This window comes from Passer domesticus, chromosome 1 (genome assembly GCF_036417665.1).
Source record: "Passer domesticus isolate bPasDom1 chromosome 1, bPasDom1.hap1, whole genome shotgun sequence".
Classification (NCBI taxonomy): Eukaryota; Metazoa; Chordata; class Aves; order Passeriformes; family Passeridae; genus Passer; species Passer domesticus.
In genome coordinates this window covers 143,797,989-143,808,285 of record NC_087474.1, presented here as the reverse complement: position 1 = coordinate 143,808,285, position 10,297 = coordinate 143,797,989, and the positions used below count along the sequence as shown (strand labels likewise).

At 39.5% G+C, this 10,297-nt stretch overlaps 2 long non-coding RNA genes across 4 annotated transcripts; one reads left to right on the top strand and one right to left on the bottom strand.

The window, feature by feature from the left end:
• Nucleotides 1–346: 346 nt before the first annotated feature.
• On the bottom strand, nt 347–7,214 carry LOC135289808 (uncharacterized). Of its 3 annotated transcripts, none has more exons than XR_010352560.1 (4): nt 6,750–7,214; nt 4,999–5,046; nt 4,582–4,729; nt 347–743 (listed from the first exon to the last, which is right to left on the bottom strand). It is a non-coding gene; the product is annotated as an uncharacterized LOC135289808 (long non-coding RNA). The 3 variants fall into 3 exon arrangements; XR_010352556.1 differs by having other exon boundaries at nt 6,777–7,214; XR_010352552.1 differs by having other exon boundaries at nt 6,880–7,214.
• LOC135289821 (uncharacterized) lies at nt 6,954–8,559 on the top strand. Its single transcript, XR_010352563.1, has 2 exons — nt 6,954–7,335; nt 8,363–8,559. It is a non-coding gene; the product is annotated as an uncharacterized LOC135289821 (long non-coding RNA).
• Nucleotides 8,560–10,297: the final 1,738 nt, after the last annotated feature.

Below are 10,297 nucleotides of genomic sequence, written 5' to 3'. Positions count from 1 at the left end.
TTCAGGGAAAATCTATTTATAAGTACTCATGAAGCAAACTAATTGAAACATAATTAAAAGGAGACCAAAATCTTAAATAAATCACAGATAGTTTCTTCATGGATTAAACACATGAAGCAGGCAATGCTTCTTATTGAACTTTTCCAAATAGTTCTGTATTACCATTTTAGCCTGGACATTGACCCCTGAAGCCATGTCACTGCAGTTGGTGCTGGTCCCTGGCCACTGTGGAGGTCTCTGCAGCCCCTTGCCAGCCCCAGGCAGTGCCAGTGGGGGCTTTGGCCAGGCACTGGCTCACACAAGTCACTGCACAATTTTAGCATGCAATGTTAAAAGCCTCCCACCCTTGGTTTTCATCTGGTTGTCATCTGCTTCAAATAATTTGAAATGGCAGAGTTCCTTGAGATGGGCTGGGGATGAGAGAACTCCTCCAGCCCTGGGAGCAGGTTTGCCATGGTGGGACAGGGCTGGCTCCTGATGGCACGCTGGGGTTGGCACAGCCTGCAGGAGGAGCAGTGATTTAAGGAGATGATGCTGGGAGTGACTGATTCCCGGACACAAAGGGTGGGAAAGTCCTTCCCTGCAGATACAGTCCTGGGATGGTACTGTGCAGGATCCTGCTCTCCTCACAGAGGCTTCTTGGACTGTGCAGCCCCACCTTCCCACTGCCATTCCAAGCACAGTCCTGCCTAGGTTTGCCTGCTCACTGCTTTGGCAGTGGAAGGACTGGTATTTAGTATTGTCTAGAATAAACACAAAAAATACATAGTAGTTAGTAAGAAATGTAAATTTTAGCTAATTAATATGCTAACTGATTATTATTTTTACTTAATATATTAACTCATACATGTAGTATTTTCAGTATTTATCTTTATTTGCTGCATTTCCCATTATTTTCATTGCCTGAACACTCAAGTAAGTAACAAAGGCTATTTCAAACAAGGCCAGCTTTTTTAAACCAGCTAGTACCAAAGCCCATCTGTAGCTTACTCAACCTGCTGCTTTTCAGGGATGTTGAGCCATGACAGCACACATTAACTTCAGGCCTAAATGTGCTGGTACTGTCCAACATGCTGTGTGTATCTCTCAAATGTCTGTAGAGAAAAACCTTTCTATAAATGGTGATGCTTCCTTACTTGCTGCTTACTCTAGAGTTGGCACTGAGTCCCTGGACACCAGATGCTGCTGCAGCCCTGTCCCTGCAGAACAGTGGTGTGAAGATTACATGGGACACTGTGCGGGAGCGCCATAGCATCACCTCACTCCAGTGTAAGTGAATTTCTTAACAATGTCCCTTCTGAGGCTTGCATGAGCATACTCAAAAGGGCAGAAATAATTGTGTTCAAAATGCTGCTGTCACCTAGAATGCCCTATATCTCCATCTGTTCTATTATTTTGTGCTCCTTATAAACTTGAACAATATTGTGGCTTTCCTTTCCACTTCAGATTGTCCCTGCTCAGCACCACAGCTCCTCTGTACAGCTGCATGTGCTGCAGCCCTTCCCCAGCGCACAGCACGGGGTGCTCCTGGCAGAAGCTAAAGCACACAGAGTGGGGGCCACCAGGCACAACAGGGACAGTGCAGACCAGATGAAGGCAGCTGAAACCCTACCAAAACACCAGTACTTATTGAATCTGAAAATGAGGAGGTACCTGCAGGCAGGCAGGAAAGGCTTAGAGACAGAACCTGAGCCTGTGTGTGCTCGGGATCCTCAAACCATTAGAAGAAAGTCAGTCTATGATGTCACTGTACAGAGGTCTTAGGAACAGAGCCCATTTTCAGAATTCCCGTGGAAAAAAAACCCCTGCAAGCTTTAGAGGAGGCTATTAATTCTCAAATGTGTTTCAGAAATTGAAAAATGCGCAGGTCGACCAAATAACCTCTTCACTTTGTCAAAGCAACCTCTTATTTTCCTGTGATGCCTTGGGATTGCTTCACACCACAGACAACATCCTTAAAAAACTTCAAATGCAGGTCACCCTGTGACTGAGAGGAAGAATACACTTTGCATCAGCAAGCTTATCAGTGGAGCAATGTTCAGGCAATGGGGTGGATTTGGGGATTAGAGGCGTAGAAGTACCACTATTTTAACATTTCTATTGCTCAGAATGGAAGTCAACAATGCACGTTCAGGTTTTCATTCTGAGCTCATTCAGAGCATCCAGTAACTGAAAAATAAAATCTTCCCCTGTGAAAAACATACACTTGTCAATGCTGAATTAGAAGCTGGCAATAACAACAGTAGCAGATGTTTGGGTTTGGGTTTTTTAAAATTCCATTCTATCTTCAAATCTGATTAATTTGCTACCTGAAAAAATGTCAGATGAAATTTTCTGGACTGGAAAAACTCCACCCATTGCAATACTAAACGGTAGTAATGACATATCTTCTTCAGTGGAATAACATTCTCTTACATGTTATAAGCATAAATGGCATTATAAAGGCTTAATGAGGATGAGGACAAGCAGATGAAAATCAAAATGTCATTCAATCATTGGTTATTTAACAAACAGAGGCATATAACTCAATGGCTGCAGTGAAATAATTTGAATTTATATCAATGCAGACGTTAGAATTTTCTGTTAGTCATTTGTTTGGGTTTTCTATCCTGATTTGCCTTCATTATACTAATTAAATTACAACCAGAAATCCACACATCAATAGCATTGCATAAAAATTACAAAAGCCGATGTACTGCATCTGAATTGGTAGTGGCATTGGAACAACCAAATAACATTAAAATACGCATTCACATTTAGTTATTTATTTATTTAGAGGAATAGAAAAGCAAAGCAGGACTGATATCAGACACAGGCCTAAAGTCAAATGCAAACAGAAATGAGGAAAGTATGAGGGTCTCAGTGAGGGTGAAAAGACCATTCCTATCTACATCATATTGATCCCTTCAGCAATCACATGGATTGCTTCCTTCTCCCCTTTCTCCATTCTCCCCTTCTCCCATCATCTCATATCTGCCCAATTGGGGTGTCTCCAGTCAACAAAGTCTAACTTTGCCCTGGGTGAACTTCTGTGCCATCAGTTAAGCCCCAGTGGGGTTTTCAAAGCCACAGATTTTGGATCACCACTGCAAAAGATCCACTGGCTTCTCTCTTTTCCTGGAAGCACACAGGGCTTCTCTAAGCCATGCAGATCCGTGGAAGGACATTCCTCTGCACCAATTAAACGTGCTCTTGGCATCTTCTCCAAAAAGACTTTTCCCAGTCTTTTGCAACACTGATAATGTAAGGAGACCTTCACACCTGGCTTCTGGCTGACCTCAACATCACATGCTGTCCTCAAGGATTTTGCCATGTTTTGGGTAAAAATGGATTGTTTTTTCATTTGGGATTTATCATCTATTAGAAGATGGTAATAGTTAAGAAGGATATTCTGCAGGACATTTTTTCTGGTCTTAGCATAAGAGGTCAGCATGACATTTTGTGAGATTACTTACATTGCTTTTTCACATTTACTGAAAAATCACTTTGATCCATCAAATAAGGTAGTGTTTACTTATTCCCATTTTAAAAATCCATGCTGTAGGATATCCTGTGAGTGCTCTAAATGCCATTGACAAGAATTTAAAAGCACAATTAAAAAGATTCATCCAAAAAAACCCACCAGCAGGAGAACTTTTCATACCTATTCAAACTTTCAGCTCGATTAATTCCTCTCTCTTAGGCATGCTTTGAACTTTCACTGCATTAGTGCACCAAACTACCCAATAATTTCTGAGCATATTTTGCTTTCTCCCTGTCTTATAGTAATTTAGAATTCTTCAAGGAAAAAGAGGTCTTTGCTCTGTTAGCAGAATATGAGCCTGTTTAGGTACCCGGTCACAAGGAAAAGGGATGCTATTAAGGCCTCAAGCATGTCTTGCATGACTAGTTAAATTCATCTATTGGTTTTGCAGCCTCCAAACTTCCTCCAGTGTTGAGAGCTTTGTAACAAGCTAGCTCCGAGCTAAAGCTCACAGTGAGATTAATTTGACCAAGATAGAAAATGAGGGAGTTGCCATTCCAATTAAACTGTGTCCTTGGCCCAAGGATGAAGTAATGCACCGAGCAGGTGGTAGAGCGGGACAGCCTGGGAAAATGATAATAGTTATACCAAAAACAGCATGTAGTTAGCTGATAGCTAGTTAGCCAATGGTGAGCTGGGATTTTGCACTATGCATGAGCTAATTAAAAGGTGTATAATAATCGGTGATTCGGGAATAAAGACGAGACTTGTCGATCATCATATGGTGAGCAAGTCTTCCTTCTCCATCACTCCAGCTCTTCAGACAATGATAATAATTTTGACACATGATTTCAAGAACTTGTTTTATACCTTGACCAAAAGAGATCTCTAGGTTAAGTGTGATCTTTTATCTACTTAAATCTGTTTTCTAAACTGGCATTGGAATTGTTTATCATATCCAGGTAGGCTCTCTGAGTGGGATTCAGTTGGATGATGTCTAGTGCCATTTTAGATGCTTTAGGGTTTTACACCTAGTTGTTGTTCCAGGCACTTCACGTTCTTCTGTCAAGACTGTTATTTGGTAGCTAAACCAACACCAGAAGTCTGTATTTAGATACCTGCATGACTCATTCTGTCCTTTCCTCTAACATCATCTTCAGAGATGTTTGGACATCACTGTGGAACTATTTTAACCCTGTATCTCTGTATGGCTGGTCTTGTTCTTCATTGTTCAGTATTGATCCACTTTATTTTCAGCATGTATCTCTGTGAAAGGTAAAAACCTGATTAGAGTTCTCAGTGGAACTCTAACTGGAGAATGGTTAGAATTTCCCTCCCTTATAAAATATATTCTTCTTAATGATATTAAAGCACCAGAGACTCTTCTTTAAATAAGTTATTTATTATTAAACATCATGAAATCTATAAAAAACCCCTTTTTTATATAAGAGGCTTGGAAGGATCATAGTTTACCATCTACCTAAATATATGATGAATATTTCTGTAGGTTTTTACAGAAATTTATTTTCTGGTACCTCAGTTATTCCTCCAAATTACATCTCCTGCTTCTAAAGAAGTATCACCTAAAATGAAGAAATCAAAGACATTATCTTAATTTTATATTGCAGTTTTTTTCAGATTGCAATTTTAGAAATAAGTTCCTAAAATTTATAAAGACTGAGAAGAACAGCAACATCATCAAACAGTATTCAGATAACCTCATGGCCTCAAGACCAGCTTTATTTAACAGTAATTTTCCACAACAGCAGATGAATTTATTCTTAAATGAAGAATGGATAGACATTACACAGTGTAGAGTGGCAGAACAATGTAACTACTTGCATGCCTCTGCTTTCTAGTTGTGAAGAATTATTTGCAAAGTTAAATTCAACGTCTGAAAGTAAGGCTATTTTCTCCAGTAATTGGGGTTAGAATGGACCCTGCAGACAGAAGTTAAATCAAGCTGCTGTTTTGCTGCAGCCAAAGACACAAACAGCATGTATTGGAATGAGCAGGCATTTGGCATCATCTCCAGACTCAAAGAAAATGGAGTGTTTGCATTTCCAGAAATGCATAAATCACCCTTGCAACACCTGCACGAAACTGAAGGCATGTTTAAATGTACACCAATATTTATGATGTAACATCATATATTAACAAAATACTTTCACAACTCATACTTTCCAAGAAAAATGTAAACATTTTCTTACAAATTCCTGCCCAAAATAATCTGTAAGATACTTGCATGTTTTCAATATACCTAGATTAAATCACCATTTGTCCACACATATAGAAAATTTCAGATCAAGCTTCAGTATAGCCTGGGTAGTAAGTTTTATGTGGTGCTGACCCATCAATATATATTAATAATTCAAAATGGTAATTTTATGTTCTTGTTATGGGAAAAAAAAAGTTGAAGTTGTAAGGAGAAAAAATATTGTTAAACAGAAATGCAATTTAGTATAAGAATATAAGTTGAAAGAAGAAAGAAAATGTAATTTCTAGGCTCATATCCAAAAGGCACTATAAACACATAAGTAGAGTGAGACTATACATATGCTGGCAACTATACATATGTTTTAACACCTTGTCTAATTGGCAACCTCCATTATTTAATGCTCACATCTTCAAAATGGTATCTCTGCACCTACAAAATCCATTCACTCATTTTTGTTGCAATAGCAAATAATGCAAATTTATAGTCATATGTGACTTTGTAAGAGTATTGATCACATCCTCAATTAGCTGCATCTATGCTCTGCAGAATAAGGATCAAATATGAATAAATATATAGAGACAGCAAAGTAGTCAGGTAATTTCCCTTTTTCACCCACCCACCCACCCACTCATCTTTTAGAGGGATGATGAGGTGATGATGAACACAAACCCTACACTTGCCCTGAGGATTTAAGGACTCAACAGTGGAACAACAGGCAGTGAGTAGGACACAAGTCATTGGTCGATAAAATAAATTCACCACTGCAAAACAGTGAAACTGCTATTTCTTATGCATAATTCTAGATTCTAGAGGAACTGCCATATACCCATTTCACTGAATCACAGAATCACAGAATGAATCATTGAATGTTAAAGGATTGCAAATGGCCTTGAAGATCATCTAGCCCCAGCACTCCCTGCCATAGACAGGGACACCTCCCACTAGACCAGGCTGCTCAAGTCCTTTTCCAACCTGTGACAGGACTGGGGCACCCACATCTCTGGTCAGCCTGTTCCCAGAGGCGTGTCTGACCACCCTCAAAGTAAAACACTTCTTCCTAAAGCTAACCTAAATTTCCCCTCTTTCAATTTGTACCCAATACTCCTTGTTCTGTAACTCCAGTTCCAAAGAGTCCTTCCACAGCAACCCTCTAAGTCCCCTTCAGATATTGGAAGGTGCTGTGAGGTCCCCACACAACCTTTTCTTCTCCAGGCTGAATAGACCCAACAGCCTGTCTTCATAGGGGAGGTGTTCCAGTGTTCTAATCAGCTTTGTGGCCCTCCTCTGGACTTGCTCACAGAGTTCCATGTCCTTAATATGTTGGAGACACCAGAACTGCATGCAATACTCCAAGTGGGGTTTCACAAGAAGATCTGGTCTCTTCCTCAAAGCAATGCTTCAGATATTGGCACAAAATAGATTAAGTTCAGCAGAACATCTGTTGCGTAGTGGTGGCTCATAGAGGTGAAAACATTCTCTTCTCTCTGTTGTGAAGTCATATTCAACATATGAGAGAAACATGTAAGAAACAGAGAGGAGAGCAACAGAGAAAATCAGTGAGCCCTGAGGAAGAGAAGAAGACAAGCTCTGAGAGAAACTGAAGCCACCTCACTCCAGATCAGGCATGGGTTTGGGGGTCCTTACTGACAAAGAGGCAGGCAGCATTTTTAAAATGAGATTTTTACCATAATCCCCTGAAAATTAACTATAGCTACCCAGTTATGGTGGGATTGATCTGAACACATCTGTCTACAGTGAGAATGACAGTGTGTGACAGAGCACTGTGAGCAGCAGCCACAGTCAGTTAGGTGCACTATTCACCTAAATCTAAAGCAAGTGCCTACACTTGGTCACATGAATCTCATCTCTAACTCTGTTGACTGTGTTGGTCTTCCCAGTTACAGCTGTCATCAAGACAGCTGGTTCAAACTAGAAGTCTGTGTCCCAGCTCCACATTTAGTCAGATGACTGCCAAACCTGTCTCCACTGGATCCAGATCATTTTTGATGTTGAGTAGTAGAGCAAGTCAGGGAAAAATCTGCAGTTAAAAATACAGTCAGAAAATTTCAGCAGGAAACAGAAGACAGTCTTAGCTGTCTGCACAGAATGAAGATGCCCAAATAGGCAGGAACTTTTTGAGGCCACAGAACATCTTGCACTAATCTATAGACTCCATTTCATGGGTTTTAACATGCTAAATAAACACAATGTCATTTTCAAACTTGAGTAATATTAGAAATATATTTAGATTTTTCTCCTGAACATTCATTGTCTTGGTGCTTTAAGTACATTTCCTAAATTTAGACTTTGCCATAGATGTTTCTGTTTAAGTGTTTTAAAGAATAGTGTTAGTGCAGAGGAAATCTTCATGATAGCCTAAATATCAGTCATAATCTTTTCTCTTCCTGCTCCCACTTCTGGTCAGTTTGGGGAGTGATTCACTTTACATTGAGATGTTGCCTCATGCTGAAATCTCACCATCCTTTACTCACACTGACTCAGTTAACTTCTGCTCCTATGGGAGACATATGTTCCCTCAGCCTTTGGGTTCACACTTGCAGTGTTACTGGCTGCTTGTTTCTTTTCGAACATGAAAAAAATGTATCATTTCAGTTAAACTGTGAGTTGCAACATTATTCCAAGATCTTAAAATCATTAAAATATTAATAAAATCCTTACAGAAAATGATGAGGAAGGAAGAGGACAAGACAGGTTTGCAGCAAGGCACAAAACTGCTGAATTTTAATCCAGGATATAAAAACCCTCTTGGATTGGAACTCACCAAACAAGTCTCAGCAGACAAGAAGAATATGTGGATATATGGATATAGAAGGTTATATCTGTTCTGAGACAAACTGAATAAAATCCTTCATGGTCACAGGTACCCTTCGATTTCTCCAATCATCCAAAAATAGTGATTTTAATGCTACTAGTTTAAAAGTATCGCCAGAAAATCAGATGAAGAAGCAGATCAGTTGTTAAAACGTGACAATATTTCTCAAAGATTGAAAAGCAATGCAATTTAAATAGTCTTCATACACTTTGTATTTCAAAACTTCAGAAGAAAGGCAGAAAACTCAGTCTCCAGTTTTATCATGTTTTATTACTGTCTGATGCTCAGGTAGCAAAAAGGGTGATTGCAATGTAAATGGACAGATAGCTAAACTCCTATGTGCCCCAAAACAGAATGATGCTCCTCTCCTTCTTTCCTCCTCTAAAGTTATCATTATTATTTTATTAGGTGGAAAGAATCCCTCATTCAAAATACACAGAATTGTATCTTTATCTACTTGTCATTTTCCTTTCTTGTTATCTTTTCTTAAAGAAAATAGAAATTTTCTAAATTAATAAAATTAATAAATTAATAAAACTAATAATAAATGTTTTAAATGTTTTTTCTTAGTCTGATTTCATTTTTATATACCCATGTTAGAAGCTTTTTATTAATCCTTTGGAAGTACAACCATGGGTATGTTTTCCCTGCAGGATTATGTCTTTGAACATGAAGAAACTGTTAGTCCCTCTGTTAATTTTTCATTTTCCACGTTAATTAAAAACTTGTCCAGATGGCACTGCACAAATATCTTCCATGCAGATTTCTGGCTTTGAGATGCAGCTACCCACCTCAAGAAACATCATTTCCGTCTGCTCGGGAAAATAGCTCTCCATGGTTCATTTTATGTATAATATTGTGCGGGGGAGAGTGTGTCACTTGGAGTAAAAGGAGTGGAAATTCATTTCCAAATCTCCCACTCTCCATGAAAAACTCCTCATAGCTATTTGTGAGTACCTTTGTGTGTATACATGCCTGGATGCCTCAGAAGTAAGATTCACCAAAGAACTCCTATTATCTCAATGTAATGCATACATATAATTCTCATCCAGGTGGTTAATAAGAGCAGAAACCAGTAGCATCAATGTATTTGACATCTCTTGAAGCAAATTATTAAGCCAAGCTTAATTCCCACTCAAGAAGTGCCAGAAAACCACATGCCCCCATTAGGTCTGACCTACTCACTCACAAGGCCTCTGAGAAAATGTACAAACAAATAAATCTTTATTCAAGGAAAGACAAAACAGTAATACATTTAGCATGCAGTAAGAATAAATCCCCCTTCCTTGCTCATTCAGCACTAGATGCCTGTTGTCCAGGAGAAGCTCTCTATCTGCAGAGATCTCTTTGCACCCACAAGCTGCCCACTCAGCCTGATCAACCCCTAGGGACTCCTCCAAGGGTGCCTGGATCACTACAGCACTTTTCTAGGCTCCTCCACCAACACTCCTGCTCTGATTCCATTCAAGGAGGTTTCACACCAAGGCATTTCTCACCAGACACTCAGCTACGTGTCCCTGTCTCACACTGAAATAAATCCCATTGCAATGGAGAGAGCATTCAGGGCTCTGTAATGAGGACCTGTTTGCTCAGGTACCAGGTCTTTGCCACAAGTTAGAAATCTTCCTCTTTTCAAGAGCCAACCCTCCTGCAAAACCCAACCTGTCTGTGCTGGCTCCCCAGACACTGCCAGAGGAAGACTTGGTAATTAGCCAATGTGAACTAAGGTCTCTATCGTTTTGCTTTCTGCTTTTCACCAGCTGTGGGATAGAGACATCTTTGT